The following is a 14,648-nucleotide window of genomic DNA, read 5'->3' on the forward strand; positions in this document are numbered from 1 at the left end:
TTCATGACATGAATAATAAAAAATAAAATAAAATTAATTTAAATGTGGCTGCTCAGTGTAGCGGTGGGTAGCACTGCTGCCTTGCCGCAAGAAGGTTGTGGGTTCGTTTCCCGCCCTGGGGTCTTTCTGCATGGAGTCTGTATGTTCTCCCTGAGCATTGGTGGGTTCTCTCTGGGTACTCCTGCTTCATCGGTTGGGATAAGCATGACGGAAAATGGATGGATGGTTAATTTTTATTCCTAATTTTATTTCCCACTGACACCCCTAAGTGGAACAATAGATCCATTCTGAGTAACAGAAAATCTATATTTATTGATAATTGGAATAAAACAGGAATCTGGACTGTTTCTCATTTCATGGACGACAGAGGTTACCTGTTATGTTTTAAGGAATGTTGTTAAAAAAATATTGGAATCGATTGTAAATCATAAATTTCGTAATTTAGTAACTGTGATTTATTGTACTGATAATAAATATAATCAGATGTAAAAGCATTACCTCTCCAGGTTGTTAAGGTTAATATTTTCTGATATTTCTTCTTTAAAAAAGATGTGAATTTTCTCAGCAGTCGATGTAACAATACGTCTTTGAGGAGTTTTTTCTGATATTGTCTTTAACAATCAATCAAAAGAGAAAATATCCTCAAATATTTCTGTACAGAAGAGAAACAGAGGATCAGAACCTTTCATTTCCTCTGATGAAATAAAAGAATTTCCGTTTAAATGTTAACAGATTTTACCCTGTAAGGAATTTTTAAGCAGAAAATGTTATTTGACTCTGGAAACGGTGGTTTCTGTGAGGTTGAAGTTAAAAGTCTGGAACAACTTTTCTGTGATTGAACTGTAGGTCAAAGCTTTTTTTGGTTGGATTTTCTGATGTGGATCCAGTTACCTGACTTCACCCTGACAGCAGCAGCCGTATTTGGCAGAGTAATGAAAGCTGGAGCTAATGAAGCTGCTGTTAGTATTTTAGTTTATTAATAACATTTTATTTACTTAGAAAACTTTTTTGTCATTTTGTACACAGAGTGTAAACATAACATTTTCTCCGCAGGAAGTCCAAGCGCTTCTGGGCCCTTTGGACCAGTGAGGTGGTGTTTCCAGTCCAGGTGAGGGTGTCTGTGATGAATGTGGTGCTGCTGACCACCTCTACAGCTGAGCTGTTGATGAGCAGTGGAGCGTGGTCAGGCCGCTTCTTCCTGAAGTCCACCATGATCTCCTTGGTCTTCTCCACCTTCAGGATCAGGCTGTTATCTCTGCTCCACCAGCTGCTCCACCTCCTCTCTGTAGTCCAGGTCGTTGTCGTCTCTGATGAGGCCCACCACCGTGGTGTCGTCTGCAAACTTCACCATGTGATCGGTGGTGAACCTGGGGACGCAGTCGTGCGTCATCAGGGTGAACGGCAGGGGGCTCAGGACGCAGCCCTGAGGGGAGGGCAGGGGCGTTGCTAGGCACAAAGCTTTACTGGGGCACTGACCCCCTACCGCATATGCCCCTCCTTCCATACACAAATACAGACAAGCACACTGCCCAACCCTGATACATTCCAACCAAAATTACCAGTTGAGATATTAATAAGTGTAAGAGCATATTTGTTTTAACAAACATGAACATTTTCAACATTGCAGCTATAAAAAATAAGACATTACCAACTTTAAAAATAAAACGTTTCCTTATACACATTCTGAAGTAATCATTAATTTCTAGGTTTCAGAGTTTTAGTTCGGGGGAAATGTTAACTAATTTTTTGAGCATTAAAGTGTACCTCCTATTTTTCATTTTTGCAAAGCGGTCAATCACTTGACTGTGACTCAGCTTAGAAAGTTCTTCCTTTTCAACTGATAAAATAGCAAGATGATGGAGCCTATCTTGTCCCATTGTGCACCTCAGCCAAGTGTGGAACCTTCTCAACACACTGAATGACCTTTCACAACTCCAGCTGTAGACTGGGATTGTGAGGGAGATCTGGATGACCTGTGTTAGTCTTGGGAATATGGTGTTATCAAGCAAGTTGAAAACACACTGCATATCCTTGATGACAAGGATTTCTTTTTCAATCATAAAAAGCTTTCAAACCATTTTGAATTAAACAAACGTTTTTTTTTACTCCAAATTTGTGCTGGGGATAGTGGGATAACTTCACTTGTTTAGGACCATCATGCTTTCCCCCTAAGTCACTAATGTCCCCTTCTTATTTTTGGAGGCTGGTTGTTGCATCCTCATCACCTTCATGGTCCTGTATCTCCTGTCTCTCACCTGTCCCTTGCCTGTCAGTCTCGCCTCATCCTCCCTTTCCTACTCCAGCATCTTCATTCTCATCCTCTACAGCAAACATTAAAAAAACGTAAATTTATAATTATGTAAATATCTATCATATTGCTTATAACGTCCCTAATGTAACTGCTTAGCTTAAATCACTAATTCATCACGGGACCTTACCTCCCTCTCTCTCATCTTGTTTTACTGCTTCCCTGTCTCTGCTTCGTGTGAGGAATTTCCTCATATCCATCTACAAACCAATGCAGTAATTTTCAGTTAATAGCCTATAAATCATGTGGTTTCACTGGGAAAATATTAAAATTGACAGGTAAGAAACATTACCAGAACTAAAAATGCGCCGCACAGTGTCCCATCCAAAACAGTTGAGAGCAGTGTGTTAGTTTACCTGCAGTTCATGCAGTGACATGCGCTGACGTGGGGGCGCTAATTCATCCTCAATTTGGAGTTACCACACACTTGCTGCGCGTTGGAATTATCTAAATTGATGCGTTAAAAAATGTAATACTGTTGCAAATATTCATGAGATTTATACTGGGGCACAGCTCATTTATACTGGGGCACGTGCCCCAGTAAATGGGGTCTGGCGACGCCGATGGGGGAGGGGCTTAGACTGATGACATCAGAGGCTGACTGACTGAGGTCTGTTGGTGAGGAAGTCTAGCAGCCAATAGCAGAGGGGTGTATTGAAGCCCAGCTGTTCCAGTTTGCCCATCAGATGCTGTGGGATGATGGTGCTGAAAGCTGAACTGAAGTCCAGGAACAGCATCCATCGTTGGTGTTCTTCTCCTCCAGGTGTGCCAGGCTCAGGTGGAGAGCAGCAGAGATGTCAGTGGAGCGGTTCCGTCGGTAGGCGAACTGGAACGGGTGGAATGTTGGCGGCAGACTGGAGACGATGTGTTCTTTAACCAGCCTTTGGAAGCACTTCATCATGATGGGAGTCAGAGCGACAGGCCGCTAATCGTTGAGGGAGGCGACCTGAGGCTTCTTTGGGACTGGAATAATGGAGGTGCTGAAGAGGTTTTATTGCCTTATATAGCCTCCTTCGTGGCCCTATAGCCTACTTACTTAGCAACAAAACAGTGCATGCTGAAGGTCAAGTATGAGTCTTAGCAATAATACAGCCCCTAATGCCTCATTCATACGCAATTAGATGATATATTAAGAATTTTTGGTATAAACAGAGAACATCTGTATAAACATTCCTCCGAGTGTCAAAGCAACCTCTGGCGTCGAACCGCGGTGAAGTTAGTTTTACGTTGGATATTCGACAGACATTCAAACCGCTTCTTCCTCCGGTTAATTCTCTTCTCCCCCACGGGAAAACCTCTCCTTTTCTCCGGGTACACTGCGATCGGAGGAAGCCGCTCCAACACTTCCAGTGCACCCTTATTAGAGACTTTACAGTAAAAACACGGCGAGTGAAAACGGCTACATTGTGTACCAACTTCCTGTTTTCAAAATAAAACTGTAGGCTTACATTTTGAAGCCCAGAAGCTGTCAACCTAGAATATTTATATTTGTTGTATTTACAAAAACATTATACACGTTTAGAGATTTCATATTTAAACTAAATGCTGTATCTCATTAAACCAGTCTAGTACCATGATTTCTCATAAATTTTGTGTCAATCCATCACAGAAACTGGAACATATTCAGCAAAACTGCCAATATCTACACATAGATACCTGGAAGCTATTGAGCAAAAATGCTAATATTTCATTATAAAAAAAAATAAAAAAATATTAAAAACTTAAAATGTAAAAAAAAAAAGGGCGTAACTTTTGAAGATGATGGAGTGCTATGATTCAATATTGATTTTGAGTCAATTGATCACATTACCTGGAAGCTATTGAGCAAAAATGCTAATATTTCATTATAAAAATTAATAAAAAAAAATATTAGAAATTTAAAATGTAAAAAAAAAAAAGGGCGTAACTTTTGAAGATGATGGAGTGCTATGATTCAATATTGATTTTGAGTCAATTGATCACATTACCTGGAAGCTATTGAGCAAAAATGCTAATATTTCCACATAAAAATTATTAAAAAAAATATTAGAAATTTAAAATGAAAAAATAAAGGGCGTAACTTTTGTAGACAATGGAGTGCTATGATTCAATATTGATTTTGAGTCAATTGATCACATTACCTGGAAGCTATTGAGCAAAAATGCTAATATTTCATTATAAAAATTAATAAAAAAATATTAGAAACTTAAAATGTAAAAATAAAGGGCGTAACTTTTGTAGACGATGGAGTGCTATGATTCAATATTGATTTTGAGTCAATTGATCACATTACCTGGAAGCTATTGAGCAAAAATGCTAATATTTCCATATAAAAATTAATAAAAAAATATTAAAAACTTAAAATGAAAAAATAAAGGGCGTAACTTTTGAAGATGATGGAGTGCTATGATTCAATATTGATTTTGAGTCAATTTATCACATTACCTGGAAGCTATTGAGCAAAAATGCTTTTTTTTTTTTTTTTTTTTTTTTTTTTTTTTTTTTCTTTTCGGGGGGGGGGGGCGGTTCTGGTTGGGTGGCCGGCGCGGGATGGGTGGGCCCCGGTCCCGGGGGGGGCTCTTGCGGGGGGTGGTCCGGTCCGTGTGCGGGGTGGGGGGCCGGGCTTGAAGCAGGAAAGAGATGGGTTGGTGTGGCGGTGTCGCCGCTCCCCTCCCCTCACATCCGGATTTTAGGTTCACTTATGGGGTCATCCGATAGTCCCGGGACCGACCACCGGTGTCACCGGGTTTTTGGTCCTGGTATTATTGGATGTGAGTGTTATGTGTGAATGTGTGTCTGCGTTGTTATTTTCTTTATTTATTATTATTATTATTTTATTCATATTTTTTTTTTTTTTTTTTTTTTTTTTTTTTTTTTCCTGTGGTACGAGTGGGGGCACTTGGGTGGGAAGGCATGATTGAGATGGTGTGTTTTTTTTTTTTTTTTTTTTTTTTTTTTTTTTTTTTTCTTTCCCAGGTTGGGGTCTCAACCGCACCCTCTCCCAAATACATCTCAAGTCTCCGCTAAGTGCGGAGCCCATTCCCCCCGTCCTGCTCTCCCTCCGCTGGCTGGCGTCGGGGCTCACCGGTGCACTGGTGGAGCTGGGGGTGGATGCCCGGGGGACTGCTGGCTCATTCCTGGCGGCCTCTCCGCTGGCCCCGGCCGGCCGGGGCTTTGCTGGGGCTCCTGTCTGGGGGTGGGGTGCCCTTGGGGCCTCGGATCCCTGGGGCCTGGGACTGGATCCGCTTCGGGGTGGGGCTGGGTGTTGTTCGGGGATTTTCGGGGTCGGTGCCGGTGCCTTCGCTACGATGCCGGTTCCTGGGCAGTGTTTCTTTCCTATGCCGGTTCTGTGGTATCGGTTCGGGGGGGGGGGGAGCTGCGCGGCATGGTTGGGTGCGGGTCTTGGGTCCTGTTTTGGGCTCCGGTTTTTCCGCTCGCACTTCTCCTCTTGCCTATTTATTTTAATTATAATTATTAATTAATTTATTTATTTACCTATTTATTTGTTTTTTTTTTTTTTTTTTTTTTCTCTTCCTCGGTGGGGGGGAGCGGTTGCGGGCGGGTCGGTGTCTGGTGTCCGCTGTCGCATTGTGGGGGCCCCTTTTTTTTTTTTTTTTTTCTCTTTTTTTCTTTGGGGGGTTTGGCATGTCTGTTTTCTCGGGGGGCAGGCGGGCCTGCTGGGTGGGGGTCCTGCTGGCGGCGCGCCGCTGGTGTGTGGGGGTCCGGGCGGCTCCGGCGGGGGTAGTGTTGGGGGGCCGGTCTGGGCGGGCTGGCTGCGCTGGCTGGGTATTCGGGTGGGTTTTCCCTCCTGGAGGCATGGCGGGGCTGCTCTGTTCCCGCTGATCGCGGCGGGTGGGGCTGCGGGGCGGGTGTGGGCCTGGGGTGGCTATGACCGGCGCGTGGTGGGGGGCCGGGGCGGCGGAGCTGCTCTGGCCGCGTGTCGGGGCCTGGTGCGGGCTGCGGGGGGGGGTGGCGGACGTGGCTGGGCTGCTTTGGCATCGTCCGGTGGGGGGGGCGGCGCGGTTCGCTCCGCTCTGGCTTTGTGCTGCCCCTCGGGCTGCTGGGGGGGGGTGGTTGCGCCGGCTGCGGTCTGCTCCTCTTGTGGTTTTGCGCCGGGCGGCTTTTCTGCTCTCGGGCTGATTCTGTGCGCGGTGTGTTTCGTTGCGCGCTGTTGGCATCGGTCTTGGTGGGGTGGGGCTGCGCTTTTGGCCGGGGGGGCGTTTTGGGGGGGGTCCCGCGGCGCTCGTGGCCGGTTCGCGGCGGATGCGCATGGGCCCCGGCCGGGGGCGGGGCCGTCTTAGTGTTTTCCTGGGTGGTGCGGTCGCGGTGGGTGTTGCGGCCGGTCGCCGGGGCTTGGTGCGGGGGGCGGGGCGTGTTTCGGTGCTCTGTGGGGCTGGGGCGTTTCGGTCGGCGCCGTGGGGGGGCTGGTGTTCGGCGCCCGGCCCTACTTCGGGGTGGCCGGCTGCCGGCGGGGCCCGCGGACTCGTCCCCGCGGCTCCCCGGGGCGCCGGCATGGCGGTGGCTGGGGGGCTTCCTCGTGGCTGTCTCTCCTCCTGCCTTGGTGGGGTCTGATTTCCGGGGCTGGCCCCGCCTTGGTGCCTTCGCTTCTGGGGTCCCCTTGGGCGCCTGGGGCTTTGGGTCTCCCGGCGCTGGACTCAGTGCTCTGGGGGGTGTGCCTCTCCGGCTCTCCACAACCACTATTGAGCATTTTTTTTTCTATGGTTAAAACTTTACATGCACAAGTTCACCCTCACAAACAACTACAGGTGCTAGGCTTCAGGTACTTAGAGATTCACTTCCAAACAGAAACCCCACATTCATATCTTCAGGTAACACAGAGTACATGTCAGACTTAATAATATTACTTTAGTGATAGTTTCAAGGTGTTTGCTTTATTGTATATCTCGTACCATGTTTTTTGGTTGTGCTGTTCTTTTTTCTTTTTTTTTTTTTTTTTTCTCCATCTCATTACAGGTGTTGAAGCAGACTGAAAATGTTTTGTCATTGTCTCCTTCCTATCTCCTCTTTCTTTCATCTTTTGTCCTGTTTTTTTCTTTTTCTTTTTCCTTCTTCTTCTTCTGTTTTTCTGCTCTACTTACATTGCAGTGTCCATATGAACTGTAAAACTCCCTGCATAATTATAATAAAGCAATTTATATACATGAAACAAGTGGAGCGGTATGGCAATTGCGATACCGCTCCACTTGTGAAAGTAAAATCTGTTGGGCTCCTTTTGGCATCAAGACAATTATTCTTATTGCCACCTTGCCAGACAGGACACTGTAAAAAAAAAAAAAAAAAAAAAAAAAAAAAAAAAAAAAAAAAAAAAAAAAAAAAAATGCTAATATTTCATTATAAAAATTATTTAAAAAATATTAAAAACTTAAAATGCAAAAATAAAGGGCGTAACTTTTGAAGATGATGGAGTGCTATGATTCAATATTGATTTTGAGTCAATTGATCACATTACCTGGAAGCTATTGAGCAAAAATGCTAATATTTCATTATAAAAATTATTTAAAAAATATTAAAAACTTAAAATGCAAAAATAAAGGGCGTAACTTTTGAAGATGATGGAGTGCTATGATTCAATATTGATTTTGAGTCAATTGATCACATTACCTGGAAGCTATTGAGCAAAAATGCTAATATTTCCACATAAAAATTAATAAAAAAATATTAAAAACTTAGAATGAAAAAATAAAGGGCGTAACTTTTGAAGATGATGGAGTGCTATGATTCCATATTGATTTTGAGTCAATTGATCACATTACCTGGAAGCTATTGAGCAAAAATGCTAATATTTCATTATAAAAATTAATAAAAAAATATTAAAAACTTAAAATGAAAAAATAAAGGGCGTAACTTTTGAAGATGATGGAGTGCTATGATTCAATATTGATTTTGAGTCAATTGATCACATTACCTGGAAGCTATTGAGCAAAAATGCTAATATTTCATTATAAAAATTATTTAAAAAATATTAAAAACTTAAAATGCAAAAATAAAAGGGCGTAACTTTTGAAGATGATGGAGTGCTATGATTCAATATTGATTTTGAGTCAATTGATCACAGTACCTGGAAGCTATTGAGCAAAAATGCTAATATTTCCACATAAAAATTAATAAAAAAATATTAAAAACTTAGAATGAAAAAATAAAGGGCGTAACTTTTGAAGATGATGGAGTGCTATGATTCCATATTGATTTTGAGTCAATTGATCACATTACCTGGAAGCTATTGAGCAAAAATGCTAATATTTCATTATAAAAATTAATAAAAAAATATTAAAAACTTAAAATGAAAAAATAAAGGGCGTAACTTTTGAAGATGATGGAGTGCTATGATTCAATATTGATTTTGAGTCAATTGATCACATTACCTGGAAGCTATTGAGCAAAAATGCTAATATTTCATTATAAAAATTATTTAAAAAATATTAGAAATTTAAAATGTAAAAATAAAGGGCGTAACTTTTGTAGACGATGGAGTGCTATGATTCCATATTGATTTTGAGTCAATTGATCCCATTACCTGGAAGCTATTGAGCAAAATGCTAATATTTCCACATAAAAATGAATAAAAAAATATTAGAAATTTAAAATGAAAAAATAAAGGGCGTAACTTTTGAAGATGATGGAGTGCTATGATTCAATATTGATTTTGAGTCAATTGATCACTATACTTGGAAGCTATTGAGCAAATAAGGTAATATGTTTATATAAATGTCTCATTAAAGTGGAATTTTTGTTGTCTTAGGAAAACAGGTTTACATTATATTACATACAGAAAGAAGCAGAGATACAAAAGGCAACTGTCAACTGACGTCTATAAACAAGGGTGTTCATGGGAGCAGCACAGCTGATATTTCTCTCCAAGGTGTCACAGCCAAAAAGGAACAGACAAGATTAAGCTACTACGATGAGAAAAAACATCATCATGACCATAACATTAGAGATTAAAATAAGAAATACAAAAGAATGGGAGAATAGAGATATAATGAAGCAGAATGACTAAAAATGGTCCCTATGTCCTCCTGCAGTCTAAGCCAATAGCAGCATTACTATACAGATAACTATCAGCTTTATTAAAATGGAAAGTTTTAAGCCTAGCCTTGAAATTAGACAGGGACACTCTGATCCTTGTTCTACATGTCTAACTAATGACAAGCTGATATATATCTGACATGGCACCACTCTTAGCCAGTCATCTGTTAGAGAAGATAGTCAATGCATTTTTTACAGTCTATGATTGGATATTGTGCTGCAGCCCCGCAAAAATGGAAATAAATGTGCTATTCAAGACTTGTGACTCATAAAGGACGACAAAGACGCATCCGGCTGCAATTAAACTCCGGAGTGTCCGACTTAAAGCTGGACATACGGCTACCCTAACATCACCCCTGGTCATGAATAAAAGATTAAACCTCTATTCCACAGTGAAAATTTGCGATTTAACACCCTTCTGTTTTCTTTTTGGCATATTTTAACAAAAAATCAAAAAGCTTTCCTTCTTTGTTCTTATTTTATTCTCCAGTTCTGTACAGGTGATGTAGAATTTGAAGCTGTGGTTCTATGTCTCAATATCAGGTGTTAAAAAAGTTAAAAGGTTTCGTAAATTTACTCTGAAAATTATACACAAATATACGGATGTTAAACAATTTAAGTGGTACTTTTCAATACTTAAGTACTTTTGAAGGCATGTACTTTTGATCACTTCTTCTATACTTCAACTTGAGTAGATGACTGACTATGAACATCAACACTTTTACTCCAATACTGCAGCAGACTGCTTCTTCCACCACTCTTAGTACCCACAATAGATACCTTTACCGACCTGTATCTTCCCTCTGGATCAGAACTTTTCTTACCATTACTTTTTTTGAGGCAGTTTGTTATCATTCCAGCTCTGCAGCTGGAAACCATTATTAGCTGATTCTGTATACCCAATCAATGTAAAGCCCAAAACTGTCCCACACATGAGTAACAAACTTAATACTGTTTCAAAAGCTAAGAGGTTCAACAATTTTCTCAACAATATGACATTTTTAAATTTTATATAATACATTATCCCCTTCCCTGTGCTGTCACCTTATCATGGTGGAGGGGTTTGAGTGTCCTAATGATCTTAGGAGCTATGCTGTCTGGGGGCTTTATGCCCCATAGTATGGTCACCCAAGGCAGACAGGTCCTAGGTGAGGGACCAGACAAAGAGCAGCCCAAAGACCCCTTATGATGAGTAACATAAATGGACCTAGTGTTCCTACGCCTGGACGCGGGTCACCGAGGCCCCACTCTGTAGCCAGGCCTGGAGGTGGGGCACGCTGGCGAGGGCCTGGTGGCCGGGCTTTTACCCATGGAGCCCGGCCGGGCACAGCCCGAAGAGGAAACATGGGTCCCCCCTTCCAATGGGCTCACCACCTGTAGGACGGGCCAAAGGGGTCGGGTGCAGTGTGTGATGGGTGGCAGTCAAGGGCGGGGACCCTGGCGTTCTGACCCTCGGCTGAAGAAGCTGTCTCTTGGGACATGGAATGTCACCTCTCTGGTGGGGAAGGAGTCTGAGTTAGTGCACGACGTTGAAAGGTTCCAACTACAGATAGTTGGACTTACCTAGACGCATGGCTCTGGCTCTGGAACCAGTCTCCTTGAGAGGGGGTGGACATTCTTCCACTCTGGGGTTGCCCCTGGTGAGAGGCGCTGAGCAGGAGTGGGCATTCTTGTTGCCCCTGATCTTGGTGCCTGTACATTGGGGTTCACCCCAGTGAACGAGAGGGTTGCCTCCCTCCGCATTCGTGTGGGGGGACAGGTTCTGACTATTGTTTGTGCTTATGCGCCAAACAGCAGTTCAGATTACCCACCCTTTTTGGAGTCTTTAGAGGGGGTACTGGAGAGTGCCCCTCCCGGGGGCCCCCATTGTTCTTCTGGGGGACTTCAACGCTCACGTGGGCAATGACAGTGAGTACTGGCGAGGCGTGGTTGGAAGGAATGGCCCACCTGACCTGAACTTGAGCGGTGTTCTGTTGTTGGACTTCTGTGCTCATCATGGATTGTCCTTAATGAACACCATGTTCAAGTATAAGGTTGTTCATACTTGCTCTTAGGACGAGGACACCCTAGGTCGTAGTTCAATGATCGACTTTGTTGTTGTTTCATCTGACCTGCGGCCGCATGTGTTGGACACTCGGGTGAAGAGAGGGGCGGAGATCTCTACCGACCACTACCTGGCAGTGAGTTGGCTCCAATGGTGGGGGAGGACGTTGGTCAGACCTGGTAGGCCCAAACGTATTGTGAGGGTTTGCTGGGAATGTCTGGCAGAGTCCCCCGTGAGAAGGAGCTTTAATTCCTATCACCGACAGACATTGAGTCTGAGTGGACCATGTTCTGTGCCTCTATTGTTGAGATGGCTAGTCAGAGCTGTGGCTGCAAGGTTGTAAGTCCATGTCGCGGTAGCAATCCTTGAACACGCTGGTGGACACCAGAAGTGAGGGAAGCTGTCAAGCTGAAGAAGGAGTCCTTTCGGGCTTTATTGACCTGTGGGACTCCAGAAGCAGCTGATATGTACCGGCAGTCAAAGCGGCAGGTGGCTCAGCTGGTCGCTGAGGTAAAAACTCGGGCGTGGGGAGAGTTCGGAGAGACCATGGAGAGAGAAAGACTTCCGTACAGCTTCGAAGAGATTCTGGTCCACAATTTGGCATCTCAGGAGGGGGAAGCACTGCAGTACCAACACTATTTACAGTGGGGGTGGTGTGCTGCTAACCTCGACTCGGGATTCGTATGTCGGTGGGCGGAGTACTTCAAAGACCTCCTTAATCCCACCAACACGTCTTCCATTGAGGAAGCAGAGCCTGGGGGCTCCAGCTTGGGTCCTCCCATCTCTGTTGCCGAAGTCACTCAAGGAAGCCACTCTTCGGTGGCAAGGCTTCAGGGGTGGATGAAATTCGCCCTGAGTACCTTGGGGCTCTGGATGTTGTGGGGCTGTGTTTGTTAACGTGGCTCTGCAACATTGGTGGACATCAGGGGCAGTTCCTTTGGACTGGCAGACTGGGGTGGTGGTCCCTGTATATAAAAAAGGGGACCGGAGGATGTGTTCCAACTACAGAGGAATCACACTCTTAAGCCTCCCTGGCAATGTCTATTCCGGGGTTCTGGAAAGGAGGGTCCGTCGGATAGTCAAATCTCGGATTCAGAAGGAGCAGTGTGGTTTTCGCCCTGGCCGTGGAACACTGGATCAGCTCTACACCCTCAGCAGGATTCTGGAGGGTGCATGGGAGTTTGCCCAACCAGTCTACATGTGTTTTCTGGATCTGGAGAAGGCATTCAAATGTGTCCCTCGGGGGGTCTAGTGGGGGGTACTCCGGGAGTAAGGAGTACATGCCCTTTAATAGGGGCTGTTAGGTCTCTGTATGACCGGTGTCAGAGCCTGGTCCGCATTGCTGGCAGTAAGTCGGACTCGTTTCTGGTGAGGGTTGGACTCCGCCAAGGTTGTCCTTTGTCACCCATTCTGTTCATAACTTTTATGGACAGAATTCCTAGGCGCAGTTAAGGTGTTAAGGGGATCTGTCTTGGTGGCCTTAGGATTGCATCTCTGTTATTTGCAGATGATGTGGTTCTGTTGGCTTCATCAGGGCGTGATCTACAGCTCTCTTGAGCGGTTCACAGCCGAGTATGAAGTGGCCGGGATGAGGAGCAGTGCCTCTAAATCCGAGACCATGGTCCTGAGCCTTATAAGGGTAGAGTGCCTTCTCCAGGTTTGGGAGGATGTACTGCCCCTAATGGAGGAGTTTAAGTATCTTGGGGGTCTTGTTCACGAATGAGGGGAAGATGGAGCGGGAGATCGACAGGCAGATTGGTGCGGCGTCTGCTGTGAAGCGTGCGCTATACTGGTCTGTGGTGGTGAAGACAGAGCTGAGCCAACAGCAAAGCTCTCGATTTACCGGTCGATCTACATTCCTACCCTCATCTATGGTCATGAGCTTTGGGGTCCAGGACACAAGTGGCTGAAATGAGTTTTCTCCGTAGTATGTCTGGGCTCTCCGTTAGAGATAGGGTGAGGAGCTCGGTCATCCGGAGAGGACTCAGAGTAGAGCCGCTGCTCCTCCACATCGAGAGGAGCCACTTGAGGTGGCTCTGGCGTCTGATTAGGATGCCTCCTGGACGTCTTTTCCTGGTGAAGTGTCCCAGGCATGTCCCACCGGGAGGAGGCCCAGGGGGAGACCCAGGACACACTGGAGGGGCTATGTTTCACAGCTGGCCTGCGAGCGCCTATTTCCGGAGGAGCTGGCCTAAGTGGCTGGGGAGAGGGACGTCTGGGCCTCCCTACTGAAGCTGCTACCCCCCCCGACCCGACCCCGGATAAGCGGAATAAGATGGATGGATGGATGGATGGATGGATGGATGGATGGATGGATGGATGGACATAAGCTATTACATTATCCAACTCTGTTGACATAACTGTGTCTTCTGTATTGGTCTTACTACCTTTAATGCATACAGCATGCAATCATTGTAAAAGCTAATCCTCATCTTGCAGGTGGATCTTTAGAAGGTGATGATGAATAACTATTTTTCCTTCATAAATCCATATTTGTGGCGGGGTTTTTTTAAGCTGAGTTGATACTAAACAGTATTGTCAAATATTTTATTTACAAAGAGAATAGAAATGAAAATTTGTTTCATAGTGATCAAGATGCATTTTACTTTTACATTTTAAGTTTTTAATACTTTTTAATTCTTTTTTATATGGAAATATTAGCATTTTTGCTCAATAGCTTCCAGGTAATGTGATCAATTGACTCAAAATCAATATTGAATCATAGCACTCCATTGTCTACAAAAGTTACGCCCTTTATTTTTACATTTTAAGTTTTTAATATTTTTTTATTAATTTTTATAATGAAATATTAGCATTTTTGCTCAATAGCTTCCAGGTAATGTGATCAATTGACTCAAAATCAATATTGAATCATAGCACTCCATCGTCTACAAAAGTTACGCCCTTTATTTTTACATTTTAAGTTTTTAATATTTTTTTATTAATTTTTATGTGGAAATATTAGCATTTTTTGCTCAATAGCTTCCAGGTAATGTGATCAATTGACTCAAAATCAATATTGAATCATAGCACTCCATCATCTTCAAAAGTTACGCCCTTTATTTTTTCATTTTAAGTTTTTAATATTTTTTTATTAATTTTTATGTGGAAATATTAGCATTTTTGCTCAATAGCTTCCAGGTAATGTGATCAATTGACTCAAAATCAATATTGAATCATAGCACTCCATCATCTTCAAAAGTTACGCCCTTTATTTTTTCATTTTAAGTTTTTAATATTTTTTTATTAATTTTTATGTGGAAATATTAG

Source organism: Cyprinodon tularosa, unplaced genomic scaffold (genome assembly GCF_016077235.1).
Source record: "Cyprinodon tularosa strain WSP-4 unplaced genomic scaffold, ASM1607723v1 ctg1313, whole genome shotgun sequence".
NCBI lineage: Eukaryota > Metazoa > Chordata > Actinopteri > Cyprinodontiformes > Cyprinodontidae > Cyprinodon > Cyprinodon tularosa.